At 40.8% G+C, this 19,440-nt stretch overlaps 1 protein-coding gene and 1 long non-coding RNA gene across 9 annotated transcripts in view; both read left to right on the forward strand.

Annotated features, from left to right (window-relative positions):
• Window positions 1-2,467: 2,467 nt before the first annotated feature.
• The window catches only part of LOC127530785 (uncharacterized), a 186,643-nt gene continuing 169,670 nt past the window's right edge, over window positions 2,468-19,440 (forward strand). For 2 of the 7 annotated variants that reach the window (XR_007937438.1, XR_007937436.1), the window contains exons 1-4: window positions 2,468-4,197; window positions 5,103-5,186; window positions 5,271-5,380; window positions 5,665-5,818. This is a non-coding gene — a long non-coding RNA (uncharacterized LOC127530785). Of the gene's footprint in view, window positions 4,198-5,102; window positions 5,187-5,270; window positions 5,386-5,664; window positions 5,819-6,733; window positions 6,955-19,440 lie in introns of those variants that run through there. The other 5 variants (XR_007937439.1, XR_007937434.1, XR_007937435.1 and 2 more) reach the window with 5 other exon arrangements.
• The window catches only part of thnsl2 (threonine synthase-like 2), a 46,021-nt gene continuing 34,609 nt past the window's right edge, over window positions 8,029-19,440 (forward strand). The window contains exon 1 of one of the 2 annotated variants that reach the window (XM_022218120.2): window positions 8,029-8,192. The gene's annotated coding sequence lies outside the window, so the exon portion shown is untranslated. The remainder of the gene's footprint in view (window positions 8,193-19,440) is intronic. The other variant, XM_022218121.2, reaches the window with a different exon arrangement.

Below are 19,440 nucleotides of genomic sequence, written 5' to 3' on the forward strand. Positions count from 1 at the left end.
CCTGTGTTGAACCTGCCTCTCTGTATGGTGCCACAGAAGATGATCTTCATGTCAGGAGGCTGCAGGTCCTCCATCACTGATGTGATGACCTCAGGTTAGGACATTGGTTGTTTCTCTTCATCAACGGGACTGGATGATTTAGGGGAGGACATTCTTCCACCTCAGATAACTACAGCTCAATGATCATGTTCTCTGTAGCTCTCAGCTCACATCAGATGTGGCTGTCCCCAATGATCCAGAAGATGTCTGGAAGGAAAATAATCTACAGGGTTCTTAAATTTTAACTGCAGTTACTGTTGTCAACAAACTACTTAAAGTTAAATATGAGAGTGTACACAGCATGGGTATGGATGTGGTGTCTGTTGCATGATGGAAAGTGTGATATTTGTCCTGTCATATTTTCAGTCAAATAGAATTTTTTGTTTGTTCTTTAGCCTTTGATGAGGCTAAAGAACATTTAACTGGTACAGACGGAATCTAAAATTTGCTCTTTGATATTTCATTCTAATGTATCATAATGTGAGCTTTGGACAAAAAGAAAAAGAAACAGCACTCTGATCACATGAGCTCCACACAGTTATCTGACAAGACATGGTTACCTCAGCTCAGCAGTAGAGAAACAGCCATAGACTGTAGCAGCAGAAAGTAACTATCACTCACTTCTGTGGTTGACTGTGATGCTGTTGACATGGTGGGTAGACTTCTGTCATGCTACTTTTCTGAAAGAGAAACAATCATTTCAATAAGAAGTTTTACTCAGTATAATGAACAGAAGCTGCTGAAAACCGTCCACAATCTGACACTGATCTTGAACCAAAGAACAGATATATTAACTCAGAACTGAACTGTTCTTTATTCACTGAACTGACAGATTGACATTCAGCAGTAAGTGTTCTGTAGTTAACTTAAATCCATGCTGACCATTAACGAACAGTATGGCGACAACAGCTAAAACACTGTAGTAACATTATTGATCTGTTATGATTGATCAGCTGTAACCTGCAAACCCATTTTTCATCACACTAAAGCAGGAAACGTAACCTGAGATCTACAGAATAAATTTAAAACACGCTGTCAGAACAGGTTTACCTTCAGAGGTTAAAGGTAGTCTAACAACACACGATAACTACAGCTGCAGTCATGTCACTCTCAATGGGAGACGGCAGAGCTCTAGAGATAGTAAGAGTTGCGACACTCATGCTCTCGCAGCGGGGCGGTCACGTGGTTCATGTAAGCCTGAATAGTTCCAAACAGGCAGCGCTGTCATTTCCTTCTATGGGACTGAGAGCGGCGATTTCACGGTAAAAAAGGAATAAAATCACACCTCCAAGTACTTGTTTGATTATTAATTCATTGGAGTATGTATGTAAATGTCAGTTTTACATTTTGAGCCGTAAGGTGACATATTAAAGACACTTTTGGGGTTTTGGAGGGAATGTTTCACATTCATGTTAGCATGGAAAATCGACTTTTACACAGAAATGTAAGATGATTGAAGATGTTAATTTTTGCCCTGCTGGATTATTGTATTTCCAGACAATGTCTATATTTCTCTGATTCACTTACCTGTAGTCTGGGAGTTATTGAAAAGCAGAGTAACAACAGTCCATTCAGCAGATAGTGTCCAGCCACTTCTGATGAGGCAGGAGTTGACTCACTATAACCATTTTAAGACATACACAAAATATATATTCAAGAATAACAACTCATTATGCTTTGATGAATGAAATAGTATGTTTTATTGACAATAGGAGAAACAATGAGGGTCTTCGTGTCTTCAGTGAGGGCTCTCAGGATACTGGCGGATAGATAGATATGATAGATATTAATAAATATATTTGTTAAATACTTACAAGTATAAGTTTATGCATTATAAAGGGTCTCATATAAAGGACGTAGTCTTGACAATTAAAAAGAGGTAGCGATGTAGCTAGGTAGCTTTCAAAGAAGAGCTAACAAGCACATGGCAATGCCTGAAAGTCGGTCATCTGCCAATATTCACAAATACAGATAAATGTATGCACCACAAAGAGCTTCTGATATAATATAAAGACGTTAAAACCAAAAAGAGGTAGCGACTCATCAACAATTAATCCGTCAATATATCCCTGGAGATAACTTCACAACTAACAGCAGAGTCGAGCTAAAAAAAGTAGCAGAAATTCGGTCGTCTATCTAGATAAAATATATATATAATTACGCTGCGCAAATACAAATAAAGCTCAGCATATGCATCATAAAGAGCCTCTGATAAAATATAGGCAGTTGACAATTCAAAAGAGGTAGGCATTTCATCAACTTACCTCCACATATACTCAACGACCTGCAGTGCAAATGAACGGTGGCTATCACTGTCGAAGCGGTGCTAGGAAGTAAACAAGCCTCCACAACCCGGAAGTAGACTGGAAGAAAGCGTACAACGGCACCCTATGGGAGTGTCGCAAGACGCCAGCGTGTCGTCATTTGCTATGGTCACGTGGTACAAGACTGCTACTGGTTGGCAAGAACCGGCAGTAACATAAAGGCTTGCTACAAGAACGGTATCGGGTTTGAAACCAATACGTAAAGTTATCGCTTTTCATGAATGAAATTGCACATGTATTTACCACAATGGTAATAGCGTGTGTAGTTGTTGGTTGTACGAAGCGTTTTGAGAAGGAATCAGGCTTGAAATTTCACCGAATACCAATTTCAGGAGAGAGAAGATGGCGGTGGCTTCAGGTCATCAACAGTAAAAATTGTACCCCAGTAAGCAGCAGAGATCGTGTCTGTGGCTCCCACTTTTCTTCAGGTAAACTATTCAACAGTTTAGCATGTTTAGTATGTCCAACTTTGAGCTTATTTACCAAAAGATATTGATTTAGTGTCGCATCCTTCGCGTGAAGCGATCTCTACACTTTCGGTTTGGTTCAGTGTTGTCATGTGTTACTGATCGCTTTATAGGCGATGAAAGTATACTAAAGTCGAATGAAACATATTCAATAACATCTCCTTAAGCCAGCATCCTCCTATTTGTAATCATATTTCTTTCTGTATGCGTCTAGCGATCGTTTTTTTTAGAATTGTCCTATTTTCGATCACCAATGCTGTGGGTCTGTTACTGTTACATAGAAGCCATACTGCAGACAAAAAATACAGCAACTTCTTGACGTTTCTTTGACATCTTGTTGAAGATTAACAGAAGATATATTATTTTTAATTCATAATTATATATTTTTGGGTGGGTGAACTGCCCTGCGGTGTCAATCAATTAAAAATAAATGTCGGTGAAGGAAATGTCGGGCCACAATGAAGGATCGTCCACCCGCCCAGTCTTTAAATTGTAGGGATCTGGCAAGGTTTTACCGTTTCCCTGATATCCCAGCTTACTCACGTATATTTGTCGGGCCTCAGGTGATAAGGATTGAGCATAATCGGACAATTTCACGGAAGGATAGTTCGCATTGTTATCATCAGCCATTGTTCCTCTGGTTCCTCTTGCCAACCAGCGCGGTAATCACGTGACTTCGTGACGTCACTGTTTGTAAACACTGGCATCACCCTGTCATGCTGTCCTGAAGGAAAAGAATACAAGTTATTCGTGACTTTAACGCTGATCTGTGGTGTTTGTCTCGTTGGTAAATCCTGCAGCAGTCGGTGCAGCCCACCTGTACACCTATACGCTCCAGTGTCTCCGGCTCAGTCCCGACGTCGTTGCTCTTCGGGTCCGTCTCTTTTCCAATGACCTCCTCTGGACTGGCTTCAGAAAAATCCAAGATGGCGACCAGGACATTACAGATGACGTACTGTTGGCTACGTCCAGAGCCCTTTAGCAGTTCTGTCACTTCATCTTTACAGATTCAAATTTCCCGCTTCCAGTAAGGCAATGGGCCGAGTACGTCTATCTGCTTTCGTTTACGAAACAATTGATCCCCTGCTGGTAATTTTCAGATTTTAGTATTGTGTAGATAAATTATCATATAACATATAAGTTAATGTTTCCAACCTCAAAAGTTGCACATTTTCATAAATAACGTTGATATATTCTTCACACGAGCTAATGGATATGCTGTTAGCGCCAGCAACCACAAACCAATGAGAGCTCTTGTTCCTACTTCGTGGACTCCAGTTGGCCAATCAGATTCCTCGTACTTCTGGTAAAGCCATAACACAACGTTAACACAACTGGTTAAGGGATGAGAGCAAACGAAGGAAAAGGTAAGATATTATATTATTATTGTCATGTGAAAACTTTTGATTATTATGAGAAATTGATGCAATGGGTGCAAACGAAGCATATTGACAGCACATTGTAATGCCGAAATGAATGTTAATGTTTAATGAAACGTAACGTCGCTGCAGGTAGCATGTCACCAGTCACAACAGCTGCAGTTGTTTAAGCTAACAAGCGGCAGTAACTAGATGTCCAACACGTTTAAACGAGAAAAAGATCAGATATTATTAATTACTCGATTATCATGTAATATTTTTAATATGAAAAGTTTATGCAATGGGTGCAAACGAAGCTTATGTTTAATGAAACGTGACGTCGCAGCAGGTAGCATGTCAAGATCCACCAGGAACAACAGCTGCAGATGTTTAAGATAACAAGTGGCAGTAATTAGATGTCCAACACGTTAGATTCCCCGATCTGTTCAGCTTTGCTATTGATACATATTTAATTAGTTTCTATTTTTTTGAGATGAAGTTTGTAGTTTTGTTAGAGCTTCAGTTGTTGTGCATCAGTGACTAGGATATACAAGCGTAGGTTATCATATGGACATTAAATGAACTGACACCAGAAAAAAACATTAACTTGAACAAGATGAACTTTATACAAAAAAGTGCTATGAAAGCCACAAATTTGGCATAAGCATGCCCATGAAGCTTGCTCTCTTTTTTCTCTTCTTATGTTTCGTGTCCTGCAGAATTGGAGCAGTCAATACATGCACACATGTCTGTGCATGGTAGCTGGTGCTGTTTGCATGTGCATCTCCCCTGCACACATTTTAGTGCTTTGCACTGACAACACTGGAGGCAGTGTCCATCTTAAGGTCTTGTGATGTTGGTGGCCAGGGCATTTTTGGAGTCACTTTACACTTGGTCTCTATGATCTCTTTCAGCAGCATGGCTGAATGGTACAGGTGTCTGTCTTTAGAGAAGTCAGAGACTGTCACTACACAACCAGGTATAATGGTGAAATGCAGGTAAGCAAGGTGTGTAACATCAACTTAACTATAATTATAAGGACAATATAGATTAAGAAATGTCAAACCAACCTATGCTTGCAGGGTCATTCTTGTGTTGATGGCCTAAATGACTGGGTTCCATGCCATCCTCCTCTGAGTCACTGCTGTCTGATGAAGGCTGTGCCGGTTCATCCTGGATGACCTCTTCAGCAGTTAGGTCCTCTACATAGACAAAGTCATTTCTGGCTGCTTTAAGGAATTTAAGACATGGATGGGACTTAGGAAGCCTTGATTTTAAGCTAAATGCTTTATAAGTCGAAATGTCCAGTCCTTCCTTATCTGTAAAAATTTCCTTAAAGAGGTCATTTAGCCGTGAAAGCCTCAACACTTCACGGTTTGCCAGTAGGCACTCTTCCACCACTGTCTAACAGAAATGTCTGTAGCCTGCCTGATACGGATTTGCCTCTTCAGAAACCTCTCTCTTTGTTCCTCTCAGGTATCTTGTGTAATTTGTGAAGCAACTGTGGTGATACATGGCCTCTGACGCAACAAGATCTCTTCCACGGATTTGAAGCAACAGGTGTTCATCCTTCTTCCCCTCATCAGCATGAAGGAGTTGATCTGCTGTGGTAAACAAAGTTTATACTCGGGTAAATATTTTTTTTTATTTACATTTTTGATTAAAACAACACTACACACATACACAAATGATAAGAAAAAAAACTACATAATTAAAATCAATTCACACAAATAAATCAGCCAAGCAACAGCAAAAACAACAAAAAAAGGAAAAAAGGGAGTTGAAATAAAAATACACGAACAGATCAGTACAAATACTACGTACAACAAAAAATGACAAAGATAAAACAACAAAGATGTCAGGGAGCAGTAAATTAGCTGTCAAAGCACACATTCATCAGATGGTGTGCATGAAATCATAATTTATCTATGTAAATAGGAGAAAAAAAGCTAAAAAAAAAAGAAATTAAAAACAAAGCAAGAAGGTAAGAGATGCTAATTCTAATGTCTTTCTTTAATATATTCCTGAACATATGACCACAAATTTCCAAGTTTCCCATCCCTGCAGGACTCCTGCAGGGGGACAGCTGCTTGCTCCATCATTACCAGATCAGCAAAATCATTAAGCCATGAATCTCGACAAAAGCATCCTGGCTTTCTTACTTTCCAGTTCATCAATTTTTTTCTTTTAACGGCAAGAAATGCCAGTGACAAAAGGTGTTTATACTCAGGTAAATACTATTAGTAAATATTAGTACTTAGTCATTTGTCTTTCTGAATACTTTAGTATTTACCCGAGTATATAGTAAAGTATTCAGAAAGACAAATGACTAATTCATAAAATATATATAAAAAAGAAATTGTCATAAATAGGGGATATAGCTGATATTTTTATCAGGCACATTGCTTGACATAAAAAAAGGTCACATAAAGATCTCACAAGGCAACTGTCCACCCGTTTACCTGCTGTAAGTGTTAGACACTGAGAGTTTTTACTTAACCCTCTTTCTATTGTGCCAGATGTTGATATATCTGTTCTTGCATAGCAGGCATGCAACTGGCAGGAGGTGTGGAGCCCTTTTGGGTTGTTCTGGCCACTTGAAGAGCGCAGAACCCGAACCTTGGATGCAGCACCATCACTGGTATCTGGCAGTGGTTCTTCTGAACATTGTAATGGCACTAAAATGTAAGTTACAAGTGATCAATAAATGGAAATGATTTAAATTAACATTGTTTCTAACATTTGTAAATAAATTTAAAAAACATACTTCTGATGTTGTGGAGAGTTTTATTTTGCTGTGGTGGTGCACTACAATCAAGTACATGTAAAACAAATGTGATCATTTGCATCACTGTGATCTTGTCTGATTAATTTTCAATTTTGGCTGTTCCATTCTTTTTTAGTATGTTCACAGATAACTGTGCAAAAAGCGTTTCTGCAGTGTTGAGGGTAACCCATTGTTTGGCACAATAGACAAATTTCTCCCAGCTTTTCTGTGAAAAAGGTGTTACTGCAGACTTTGTGTCGCAGACTAAATGCATGCAGCACTTCATCTTCCCACGTACTGCCAAACACGTGGGGGGGGGGGGGGGGGGGCGGTCACAGTGTAAGATACTCTTCTGGGGGTACAGTATGTGTGTAAGATTGTGTGCAGAACTACAGTGCAGAGGTCAAGTGAGAGGACAGGCCAAGGGACGGACCACAGCAGTAGAGACCGGTAGAGACTTATCCATCATTGAAAATAGCCAAAACAATCTAGTACATAGTTTTATTCTTGTAATTCAATTATACCCATAGTTACACCTCAATGTTGTGGGATATAAATAACACAGAGACAATTTAACAGACAATGTATGTTTTATTTGGACATTCTGGTATTTAAATAAAAACTGCTTTAAATATTGTTCATTTGACACTGTAATAGTGGCAGCTGTGTTGAATTGGAAAGATAATGCAGTGTGAAATATGACAAAGAACGTCAAAGAACGTTGGATATTTAACGCCAGGAGAAAACAATAGCGTTGATTTTTGCCGTGCAAGTGTACCATAACACTGTTAGGAATTAATAATTAGAACCATGTAGTCTAGTTTGTAAGCTCATTCGGAGGAAAAATGTATTCTGTTTATTTTAAGTCTTTCCGAAGCCGGCGTTAGCATATTTTGCCGCAGCTTCTTCCTGGTTGTCATGGAGATGACGTAAGTAGCCTCCTTCGTTTGCCTGCTCAAAATTAAAAGTTATTGCTTGCTCTCTTTCATTAATGTGCACGAACTGAAGTTGGAAACAACTACTAGTATGCTTAGAATAATTTTATCTGTCAGCTGTGAAAAATATTCTTCCTTACGCGGCGGGGATCAATGAATAACACGTTATTTGGCTTCGGCCCATAGTGTCTCCGTGTATCTCACGTGACCACCAAGCATTTTTTTTTGTACCTCCGCGCTGTCGTGACGTCTTTCAAAGGCTCTGGATCCACTTTCCATAAGTTCCTCTCTTTGGAGTCGAGGTAAGCTAGACGCTGTAATGACACTGAACTGGAGGTATCATAGCCTGAGGCCTCTACAGTGAGGCAGGATTTACAGTTATCGAGGTAACTTAAGGTTAATAATCACCACTGTCAAAGTTTTCACCTTGCAAGAGGTCGGCTCATAGCAGCTATCATTTTGGGGGGAAGGTGCTCAGTGGAAAAAAAGGGCACTTTGTGCAGCGTGTCGAACATTAGGCTACAACAAGGCAGAAAGCTACTTTTTCTTTTTGTTATTTAGCAAATAAGTCACAGCAAGTGTTGCCTCTACCTAATGTAGGCTAATAATAAACCTACACAAACTAAATCTTCAGTTACAGTATCCTAATTGTAATATATTGATGTGGGTTAATAAGGAAGACGGACACTGGACTCAGCTTACAGACTGGGACTCCTTTACTGAACAGCCAACCACATGACAACTCACATGAACAGAACAGGCAGTTTTTCAACATGACCACTAGAGGGCAGAGGACGACTAGTGTATTCTCAATATACTACACTCCTCCCCTTTAAACTATAACCCCCAAAATGATATATACAGCTCTGTATATAACCACTGTAAGCAAAAAAACAAATAATTGACTTTGCATAACTTCAAAAGAAGAAATGTTATTATTTTTTTTTGACAGTGTATTGTAACACAAAAACGATCAGCTTCCACTGGTAACTAATAATCAACTGTTCAGAGCAAAGAATAATCAGAACATTTGACCAACAGGTTAAAGGTCCAGTCTCTTTGGCGGAACTCGTAAGCGATCTGGATAGCGACGTCCAGGTTGTTGTGTAGCAGCTGAAACAGCCACTGGCTCTGCAGGTTTGACAGGAATATCCCCCTGAAGTGGAGAGGGTGGACGGTAAGCAGGGTTGAGTCTCACCGGGGTTACAGACTTCGCCACAGAGCGAGCAGGGACTGGGGTAGCAATCCTCTCTTCTGCCTCCTGGATGCTGCTGGGTTGGTTTGAATCCAGATCTGGTGTCACTTGAGCATCACTTGTGTTGCTGCAATCCACAATTCCTTCATGCGATAGTAATAGGTGATCTATGTGAACTGTGCGCTCCCTCACACCATCATGTATCAGATAAGAAACAGGTCCGAGTCGCTTTACAACTGTTCCTCTGATCCATTTATCCTTTCCCTCACGAAAGTTTCTCACACGCACCTGATCACCCTGAGACAACACTCTCAACTTGTTTTGTCTATTGTCATGGTATTTCTTCTGCATTTGTTGCTTTCTCTCAACAATTTCCGTGAGACTCGGCTTCAGAAGACTAAACCTGGTCCTCACTTGACGCTTAAGAAACAGCTCAGCTGGCGAAACACCTGTCACTGTGTGTGGTGTGCTTCTATACATCAGCAAGAAATTTGCCAGTCTATGCTGTAATGTAGCAGACCTCTCATCTGCCAACACTTGCTTCATCAGTGCAGATTTGACTGTCTGTACCGACCTTTCAGCTGCCCCATTGGACGCTGGGTGATAAGCAGGAACCAAGGTTTGTTTGATGCCATTTCCTCTTAAGAACTGTTTGAATTCACTGGATGTGAATTGCGGTCCGTTGTCTGAAACCACTTCTTCAGGTAGTCCATAAGCTGCAAAAATACTGCGCAGGACTTCAATAGTCTTAGCTGATGTTGTGGTTGTCATGGGAACCACCTCCAACCATTTTGAGTGACTGTCAACCAGAACTAAAAAGTACTGCTTATCTTTTTCACAAAAGTCTATGTGTATCCGTTGCCACACTCGAGTTGGCCATTTCCAACAATGCAATGGGGCCTCTGCTGGCAGTTGTCTCACGGTTTGACATGCGCTGCACTCTTGTACGGTTTTTTCAATGTCCTTATCCATACAGGGCCACCACATGTAGCTTCTTGCCAGCGCTTTCATGCGGCACATTCCAGGATGACCCTGGTGAAGGTCATGCAACAGCTTTTGTCGGAGAGCTGGAGGGACTATAACTCTCATTCCCCAGAGAACACATCCTTGTTCCACTGAGAGTTCAGTTTTTCTTGTAAAGAATGGCTTGAGTGTCTCCTCCCTTACATGACTTGGCCAACCATTTAGAGTGAGCTCCTTGACTCGGCTGAGCAGCAGATCTTTGTTTGTGCCATGAGCAATGTCATTTGCTTTCACAGGTAAATCCTCTGTAATAGAAAAATAGAAGATTTTTCCTTCTTCTGCAGTGCCATCTCCGACTTTACTTGGCAACCTTGATAGTGCGTCCGCATTGGCATGATCTGCAGATTGGCGATACTCGATTTCATAGTTATAGGCCATCAGTATGAGCGCCCACCGTTGCATTCTCAAAGCAGCTAGTGTAGGAATGGCTGACTTCGGACCCAGGATAGCCAAAAGGGGTTTGTGGTCAGTAATGAGAGTAAACTTTCTCCCATAGAGATACTTGTGAAATTTCTTCACCCCAAAGATGATAGACAATGCTTCTTTTTCAATTTGAGCATATTTGCTCTCTGCCTCAGTTAATGTACGAGATGCAAAAGCTATGGGTTTTTCTTCTCCATTTTCCATCACATGGGAGATCACCGCCCCAACCCCATAAGGTGAAGCGTCACAGGCCAATTTCAATGGCTTTCTGGTGTCGTAATGAACCACTAAGGTGCTCTGTAATAGATGATCTTTAGCACTTCTGAACGCAGCTTCACATTCAGATGTCCACTTCCAAATGCTTTCTCGTTTCAACAGCTCATGCAAAGGCCGCAGCTGCATGGATAGATTTTTCATAAACCTGCCATAGTAGTTTAGTAGCCCCAAAAAGGAACGTAACTCTGTGACATTGGTGGGACTTGGCGCGTTTACAATGGCTTCCACTTTCTCTCTTGTGGGATGAAGCCCTTCATTATCCACCATGTGTCCTAAATATTCCACTTTGTTGGTCATGAACTTACATTTGGATTTCTTGACTCTCACATTGTATTTTTCCAGACGACTCAACACTTCCTCCAGTTTACACAGGTGTTCTTCTTTTGAACCTGCTGTGATTAAGATGTCATCGAGGAAACAGGTCACATTTTCTATTCCTTGTAGGATTTGATCCATGACTGCCTGAAAGATAGACGGGGCACTTGAGACTCCATATGACAGCCGATGGTAAGTGTAAAGCCCTCGGTGTGTGTTCACTGTGAGGTACTTTTCTGAGTCCTTATCCAACTCCAACTGCTGATAAGCATGCGATAAGTCCAGTTTAGTGAACAACTTTCCTCCAGCCAAGGTTGCAAAAAGATCTTCAGTATTGGGCAATGGATAAGTTTCCTCTTCCACACACTGATTTATGTTCACTTTGTAATTTCCACAAATCCGTATTGATTTGTCTGCCTTTGGCACAGTCACTATAGGTGCAGCCCATTCACTTTTATCTGTTTTTGATATGATTCCCATAGTCTCAAGTCTGTCCAGTTCTTTTTCCACAGCCTCTTTTAGCGCATATGGCACTGGGTTTGCTTTCTTAAATATTGGCTGTGCCTCTGGCCGCATCTTGATTGAGGCCTTAAACTCACGGATGGTGCTGGGACCTTCCTCAAACACCCCCTCGTGTCTCTGCAGAATTTCTGCCACATCTGGATCAGCAACATCTCCTGTTGCCTTGACTTGGAATATTTCTTTCCAATTCAATCTAAAGTTCTTTAACCAATTTCTCCCCAGTAGTGCTGGTCGGTCGCCTTCCACAATTACCAATGGTAGTTTGGCTTCTTGTTGTTCATATTTTACATTTACAGTCACCTTTCCTAACACTGGGATTGGTTCTCCAGAAAAAGTAGACAGTGTTATTTTACATGGGCAAAGTGGCAAGTGAGTGAGTGATTTCTTGTAGATGATCTCTGACACAAGGGACACGCAGGCTCCTGTGTCCAACTGCATCTGCATGTTCTGACCTTCAATGTTCATGTCAACCACATAGCCATCCTTGCCATTTGAAGCAGTGTATATGGTGTACAGTCCAAACGAATTTTCGTTATCCCCATCTGCCAAGCTCGTCTCAGCCTCTTGTTCGACATAATGGGTTTTCTGTGGTGTCTTTTTATTTCGACACATGCGTGCCATATGTCCCACTTTTGTGCAATGGTGACATCTTTCTTGTTTAAATCTACACACAGTAGCTGGGTGCTTACCGCCACATCTGTAGCAGGGCTGGTGTGGTTGCTGCTGCTTGTCATCCACGTTGCTCTTTTGCCAGGATGTACTCTTACCATAGCTTGTGTTGCTGAATTTCCGCTTGTCATCTCTCTTTTTATTTTGGTTGTACACTCCATGAATTGTTGCACTTTCTTTTATTTTCCCAGAGAATTCCAATGTGTTGCGTGAAGCCATCTCCATGGACAGTGCTGTGTCACATGCACTTTTAAAAGTTACATTTGTCTCTGCCAGTAATTTCCTCTGTATCGCTTCTGATCTCAGTCCACTCACAAACCTATCTCGGAGGGCATCATCCAAGTGAGTACCAAAATCACAGTTTGTAGACAGTTGTTTCAAGGCTACTATAAATTCACTCACTGATTCATTCTCTTGTTGATTTCTTTTCTGAAATCGAAACCTCTCCATAATAACCAGTGGCTTGGGCTTGTAATGGTCGCTGAGTGCTTTGGTGAGTTGCGCATAACTTTTTGTACTTGGCTTATCTGGCAGGAGTAAACTTTTCAAAAGCTTGTAGGCCTCCGGTCCAATTAACGCCAGGAAAACACTGACTTTCTTTTCATCCTCCACTGAATTCGCATCCATCCACTGTTCCAGTCTCTCCAGGTAAGATTCAAAGTCTTCCTTACCCTCTTTGTATTCCGATATGCTACCGATTAGGGCCATGCTGTAGTCCGTTACGTTGCTAATAACTTGCAGTCACATTAGCTTGTTAGCTCGTTTGCTAGCCACTCACGTTGGTGCCACAATTTTCTTTTCTGGTGATCTGCCGGTTACACTTTAATGTTTCTCGTCTTCCGGGATGCTTTTCTTTCTTTAAGCCATCCCATCCTCGTCGCCAAACTGTAATATATTGATGTGGGTTAATAAGGAAGACGGACACTGGACTCAGCTTACAGACTGGGACTCCTTTACTGAACAGCCAACCACATGACAACTCACATGAACAGAACAGGCAGTTTTTCAACATGACCACTAGAGGGCAGAGGACAACTAGTGTATTCTCAATATACTACACTAATCATATGCTGTACCAGTGCAGTGTTATGGGGCGGCATGGCTCAGTGGCCGTCTTGCAACCGAAGGGTTGCCGGTTCGAGCCTCGCCCCGTCGTGCTCGAGGTGTCCCTGAGCAAGACACCTAACCCCGAATTGCTCCGGATGGGTCGTGGTTAGCGCCTTGCGACGCAGCTTCCGCCATCAGTGTGTGAATGGGTTAATGTGACGTATCATGTAAAGCGCTTTGAGTACCTTGCAGGTATGAGGATGGCTAGTAACTACGTCATCGTGTCCAAAAACGTCACTTCCGTGTCCTACCAAACCAACGATATAATGGTGCTGTGTTGTGTCCCGTGTTGCAACAATAGAAATGATGTAAATAAAACGATATCCTTCTACCGCTTTCCTCTGGACGAAAAGGAGAAGAGAAGATGGCTGACACTGATAAGGTAAGTCGGATTTCTAATCTTAGAAAATACATTTAGCGCCAGGAGCTAACGTGCGCTAGCTAGTATTAGCCGCTTGAATCATGTTATCTTTTTGTGTTATGAGGAGTGTTTGGGCCACATTACAAAAGAAACTAAAAGTGGTCGAGATTAAAGTCTCTGATAATAAGTTTATACTTTTAATTTATAAGAATAAAGTCTGCCAAGGGAGACTTTTGTCCCAGTTTTGGGGACTTGGACTTGCTTGACCAATCTGCCCAAAATACTCGACTTGACTAGGATATGGGTCTATGTGACTTGGATTTAATTGAGTCCAATACTTGGACTGACTTGCTAAAAATGTTTGACTAAGATTGTTTTAACTGTTATGGATTCATGATTAGTGTAAAGAGATGCGTAGTTATTTACATATGCAAATTAGCCATGTGCTCCCGGCAGAAGTTAGCGCTAGAGTGTGCTGCTGGGAATCTTTAGAGTATACTTTTCAAATCTAACATAACAACTCTAACAAAGCCAAGTAAACGACATTTAACCTCACACAGATGATAAAGCTAGCTTTATTTCTGACATCCTGTGTTTGTTAGCTTACACTACTTAGCTACTCACCTCAACACTGTACGTTTTCCTTTTCATTGACGCCTGCACTTTCCCTTTAAAACCACCTGCCAGCACACTAACTCTTACAACTCTGTTTGAGTTGTAAGAGTTAAGACCTCGCTTTACCGACTTCGGAAAATCCGCAAAATAAGATGTCACAGTGAAAAAGGTGACCGGTTCTTTCGCTACTGCCATTGTGTTTTCATTCGGTACGCCGCGGCTTGGACACGGAAGTGGTCCATGACGTCACACTAGCCATCCCCATAGTAAAGCGCTATGGGGATGGCTAGTGTGACGTCATCGGGGCCCAGTACGTCACTTCCGAGTCCAATCTGCTGCAGCTCGTGTAAACAGTAATGGCTGTTGCGAGAGAACCGGTCACTTTTTTTACGGTCACATCGTATTTTGCCGACTTCCCAAAGTCAGTTAAAAGGGGTCTGAACTCCTACAACTCTAACAGAGTTGTAAATGTTAGTTTGCTGCCAGGTGGAAGTCTGAAAGGGAAAGTACAGGCTTCAATGAAAAGTAAAATTTACGAGGTTCAGGTGAGTGAGGAGCTAGCTAACAGAAGTGTCAGCCATCAAGCTAATTTTACTCTACTTGTGTAACGTTAACTATTGTTTATTTAGGTATGTTAGAATAAGTATATATGGTTTGTTGACAAGTTAACTGACTGGAAATGTCTTACAAGCCCAACACAGGTTAGACAGCTAAGGACATTACGTAGTTGTTAGGACCACCTAGCGAAACAGAGCATTGCTCTGCCTTTCAGCAATGTTACAGGGATTTTTGTGAGGGCTAGCAACGTCGTTTTTACTCAGGTACACGTTGAGGGACAGGAGGTGAGGGCAAGTACCTGCTCCTGTGCAATCGGGAGGGCCAAGTGCCACCATGTAGCTGCTCTCCTCATTTGGGCAGAGAAGAATTGTACACGGAGAGATGTCGAGTGTGTGTGTGGAAGAGGCCCACTGCACCCAAAACAGAGGATATCGCAGCGAAGAAGGTGTCTGTGATTGCACCCTCCACGTCAAAAGGTAAGTACTTGGAGTAATCATGCCTTCTGTTTTGATATCATTGAAAAACCATGACCATACGTTTAGTTACTGCTAAATTCTAAGCCTGGTTTTAAGGTTTGTTGTAAATGAATGGTGCTACTGACAGTAGTTAGGTGAGGTGGTATTCTCACTTGAGTCCACATCAGTTACCATCATCCCTTTTATGCTATTTTTTAGCTGGAATTAAACGACCTGTCACCCAGGAGGACAGAGAATGGGCACTGTCATCTTTGGCACAACTTGACCGTTTTACAGGCCTGGGTTGGATTTTAGCTCCAGAAGTGCCTCAGGTTTGACTTCTGTGTTTTGTATTTTGATGTGTCATGTCCTGCTTTATCAGAAACATCACATGTACACTACATTAAATCAGTTACAAATGAGATAAGGTTGAGGATATCCCAGCCCAGCCTAGTTTCTACAGATGATAAATTCACTTAGACAGCCACAGACATCAACCCTTTCACACTTTAATTAAATGTATTTCACACTGTGTAGATAAAAAAAAAAAAAAAGAATGTCAGAGAACATTGTTGACTTGCACAGATCTAATTGTTGTTTATTTCTGTTTCCATGATATTTGTTGGGGCAGACATTTGACCCATGCCACCACAGGAAAACTTTTGATGGGATTCTGGCCAGCTCCGGTTATGGTGATACAGAGCACAAAGCTCTGTATATGCTCTCATCCCTTGCTGTGAGCCCACAGCAGAAGAAAGACATTGAGAGAGCCACAGTTGGGCAAACTAAGAATGCCTTATGGTAAAGACACATACAAACATATTTTCCATTGTTTTAGGAGTACTTAAAGTCAGTTAGGTTAACTGTTATGTGTTTCTTTATAACAGGATGGCATATCGCAAGAACAGGCTCACAGCCAGCACCTTTGGTTTTGTATTGGCAGCGGTGAAGAGGAATTCTTACCCGCCTTCTTTATTCAAAACACTGCTCGGTCAGTACAACCTCAAACAAGGAGCTCATGTAAGTGATGGACACTAAGTGATTTTAATCCTAATGTACTGTATTAAAACGCATCTTTTAGTCCCATTTGGCTTTTTAAAACCACAACTTTAGTTGCTGTAAAAACAAAACAGTTTATTTTCAACTCAGATCTCTTCTTCAGTCCTTGACCAAAACAATTTTTTTTAACGATAGATTTCAACCCATTAAAACAACAACAACAACAACAAAACGAAATGGCAGATCTTCAATGTATAAAATGATCAGAGGCTGCATATTTTTTTATGTGCTATCACACTCTTGGATATGTCAACAACATCGATTTTGTGCAGTATTATTTTTTGGGCATCAGTTTTTAGTGTGTTTACTCCCACATGACTTCCATCACAATCACATTTTTTGAATGCAGCAAAGATACTGCAGTTAAATCATGTATGAAATTTGATATTTAAACGGTTAAAATCCATAATTTAAAAACAAATAATACATACTTTTGATCAGGACTGAGCTTGATGAAGAGACTTAGGGGGTGAAAAATGTTTGAAAAATCAATTAGCTGACATGTTTTTAGAGGGGCTAAAGTTAACACTCAAACCAGGACAAAATGATAGTTAATTTGCCCTCAGTGAATTTTTGACCTTTAATTTTTTTTTTGAAATCACATTTTCAAAATTTATGTAGAATCAAATTTCCTCACCAAAAATGTTTTAACTCTTTTAAATACAGTGAAAATTATGGTCAATTTGTTTGAAAGATCACCCCTTTGTGGCAGAAAATTCACATAGAGACTTAAGGGTTAATTGTTAAATTGACCAAGTGTAAACAAAAAATTGTACTTGAAGGGTTGAGCCTATATATCTTTCCTTCTCTACCTTTGTTTTGTAATAATAAATTGTAATAATCCTTACACATTGTGTATGAAATTCTCTTTTTGCCCCCAGGCTTGTGATTGGGGAATTGTTCATGAGCAAAAGGCCAAAGAAGAATACATGAAGCGCACTAGTGTGACCATCCAGGAGAGCGGAGTGTTCCTCTCTGACAGCGGCCTGCTTGGTGGCTCCCCAGATGGGATGGTATCCGATGACTGCATCATTGAGATAAAATGTCCCTATGCAGCCAGACAGAAGACCGTAATTCAGGCAGCAGAGGCAAAGGACTTTTTTCTCAAACAGGATGAAGTCACTGGGTTACTGACACTGAAGCAGACCCACAACCACTGGCATCAGATTCAGGGCAACCTGTATCTGACAGGAGCTGGCACCTGTCATTTGGTGGTATGGACTCCTCTGGATCTTGAAATCATGGTCATTCATAAAGATCCAGCATGGGCAAACAACATAACTGTTTTAGAAACCTTTTATAAGAATTGTCTCCTGCCACACATTCTATCAGATGGTAAATGTTAAATATTGTATTGACCCTGTATTATTGACCCTGCATTCCTTACCTGTTCTAGTTCGTCAATCTGACTGTTGAAACCTCCTCAAAGTTTACTTGTTTATAAGTTTTATCAACATCTGTGCATTTGTACCAGTTAAACTGCTGTTTTATGTTGTGTTATTTATTATTTAAAAAATAAGCAGTAACAAGCTTAATCAAATGCAGTCATAATAAATTGAGTGGGAGCGATATAACCAGTGTGAAGATTTGTTTTTAAGTAGTTCAGCATCCCTTGCACCTAGGCTGTCAAATGGATATCCAAATACATCCCCAATTATTCATTCAGCTGATGGTGGAAAAAAGTAAATCATCTTGAGACTATAATGTTGTAACAGACAAACATAGACCTCACAGAGAATCTCAGATTTATTCTTAAACATTTCAGTTTGGGAAAATTGATTAGAAAGGAAAAAACAATATTAATACATTTCATATATCAAAATTCATATGGACAATAAAACAGACTTGGAGGAGAGAACAATGACACAGAAACTAGGGCTGAATGATATGGACAAAAATTCATATCTCGGTATCGATACAATGTGACTACGGGTTCAGTGAAAACCAAGCATTTTTCAGAAAAATAAAAACATAATACATAAGAATATGGAAAGTTCAGTTTTACTCAGTTATTTAATCTTGCTGAGGGTGGGCTTTAGCTGCAGGTTGTAGGTGTGGGTACAGTTATAGGTGATGTGTGAAGTGACTGGCTATACAAAGAAATTTTTATGGCTGATACTGTGACAGACAGAGGCAGTTCATGCTATTTCACGGAGAATGGGGGTCTGTAAATTTGTGAGACAAACACAAACTTTAAGTATCTTGTTGGCATGCTTTTTATACTGGTATGGGATGTAGGACAAAATGTGAAATGTTTTCAGGCGCTGAATGGAACGCTCCACATGAACTCTTGCACTGGCAATAAGTCTGTTGTGGTTAACTTCCTCCATTGTGAACTGTCCATTGACAAGGAATGTTGGGATGTTTAGTGATACACCTGAAGGCAAAATGTCTCGAATAGTGAAGCCCTTGTCAGCCATCACCATGTCACCTGCTTCTAGTTGTTGAAGTACTCCGCAGTCTGCTGTTATTGCTTTGTCCGATGTGCTTCCACCATATAGGTCACTAGCAAAGGTTATAACTCCATTGGGTGCCACGCCAATCAGAGCTTTAAGCGTGGTACATCCTTTGTAATGACTGTATAGATGACTTTGGGTGTCCAAACTTTCTGTGTTGGAAACAGCCGCTTCAGTACAGTCTAGCACAATCCGACAATTTGGAAATGGCTGGAAGCAATCTGGCAGTGAGGTTTGGTTCTTGAATCTGGAGGGGATTTTGTTTGCCATCATGCCAACATACAAAATGTCATGCAGGGCACTGGAGATGGTGATGAAGATGTTGGTGACTGTGGCACGGCAGCAATTAAATCTTGTAGAAAGGTCTAGGACACCACAATTCAATCGGAGCTTCATCAAAGTCAAGAGCAACTGATCAATTAGGGGCATTTTTTGGACATTCCAATCAAAGTGGTACTGAAGATCAAATTTGGAAAGAAGGGCCTCCAAAAAGAAGACTGTGGCAGCATCTGGCAA

This window comes from Acanthochromis polyacanthus, chromosome 18 (assembly GCF_021347895.1).
Source record: "Acanthochromis polyacanthus isolate Apoly-LR-REF ecotype Palm Island chromosome 18, KAUST_Apoly_ChrSc, whole genome shotgun sequence".
Lineage (NCBI taxonomy): Eukaryota > Metazoa > Chordata > Actinopteri > Pomacentridae > Acanthochromis > Acanthochromis polyacanthus.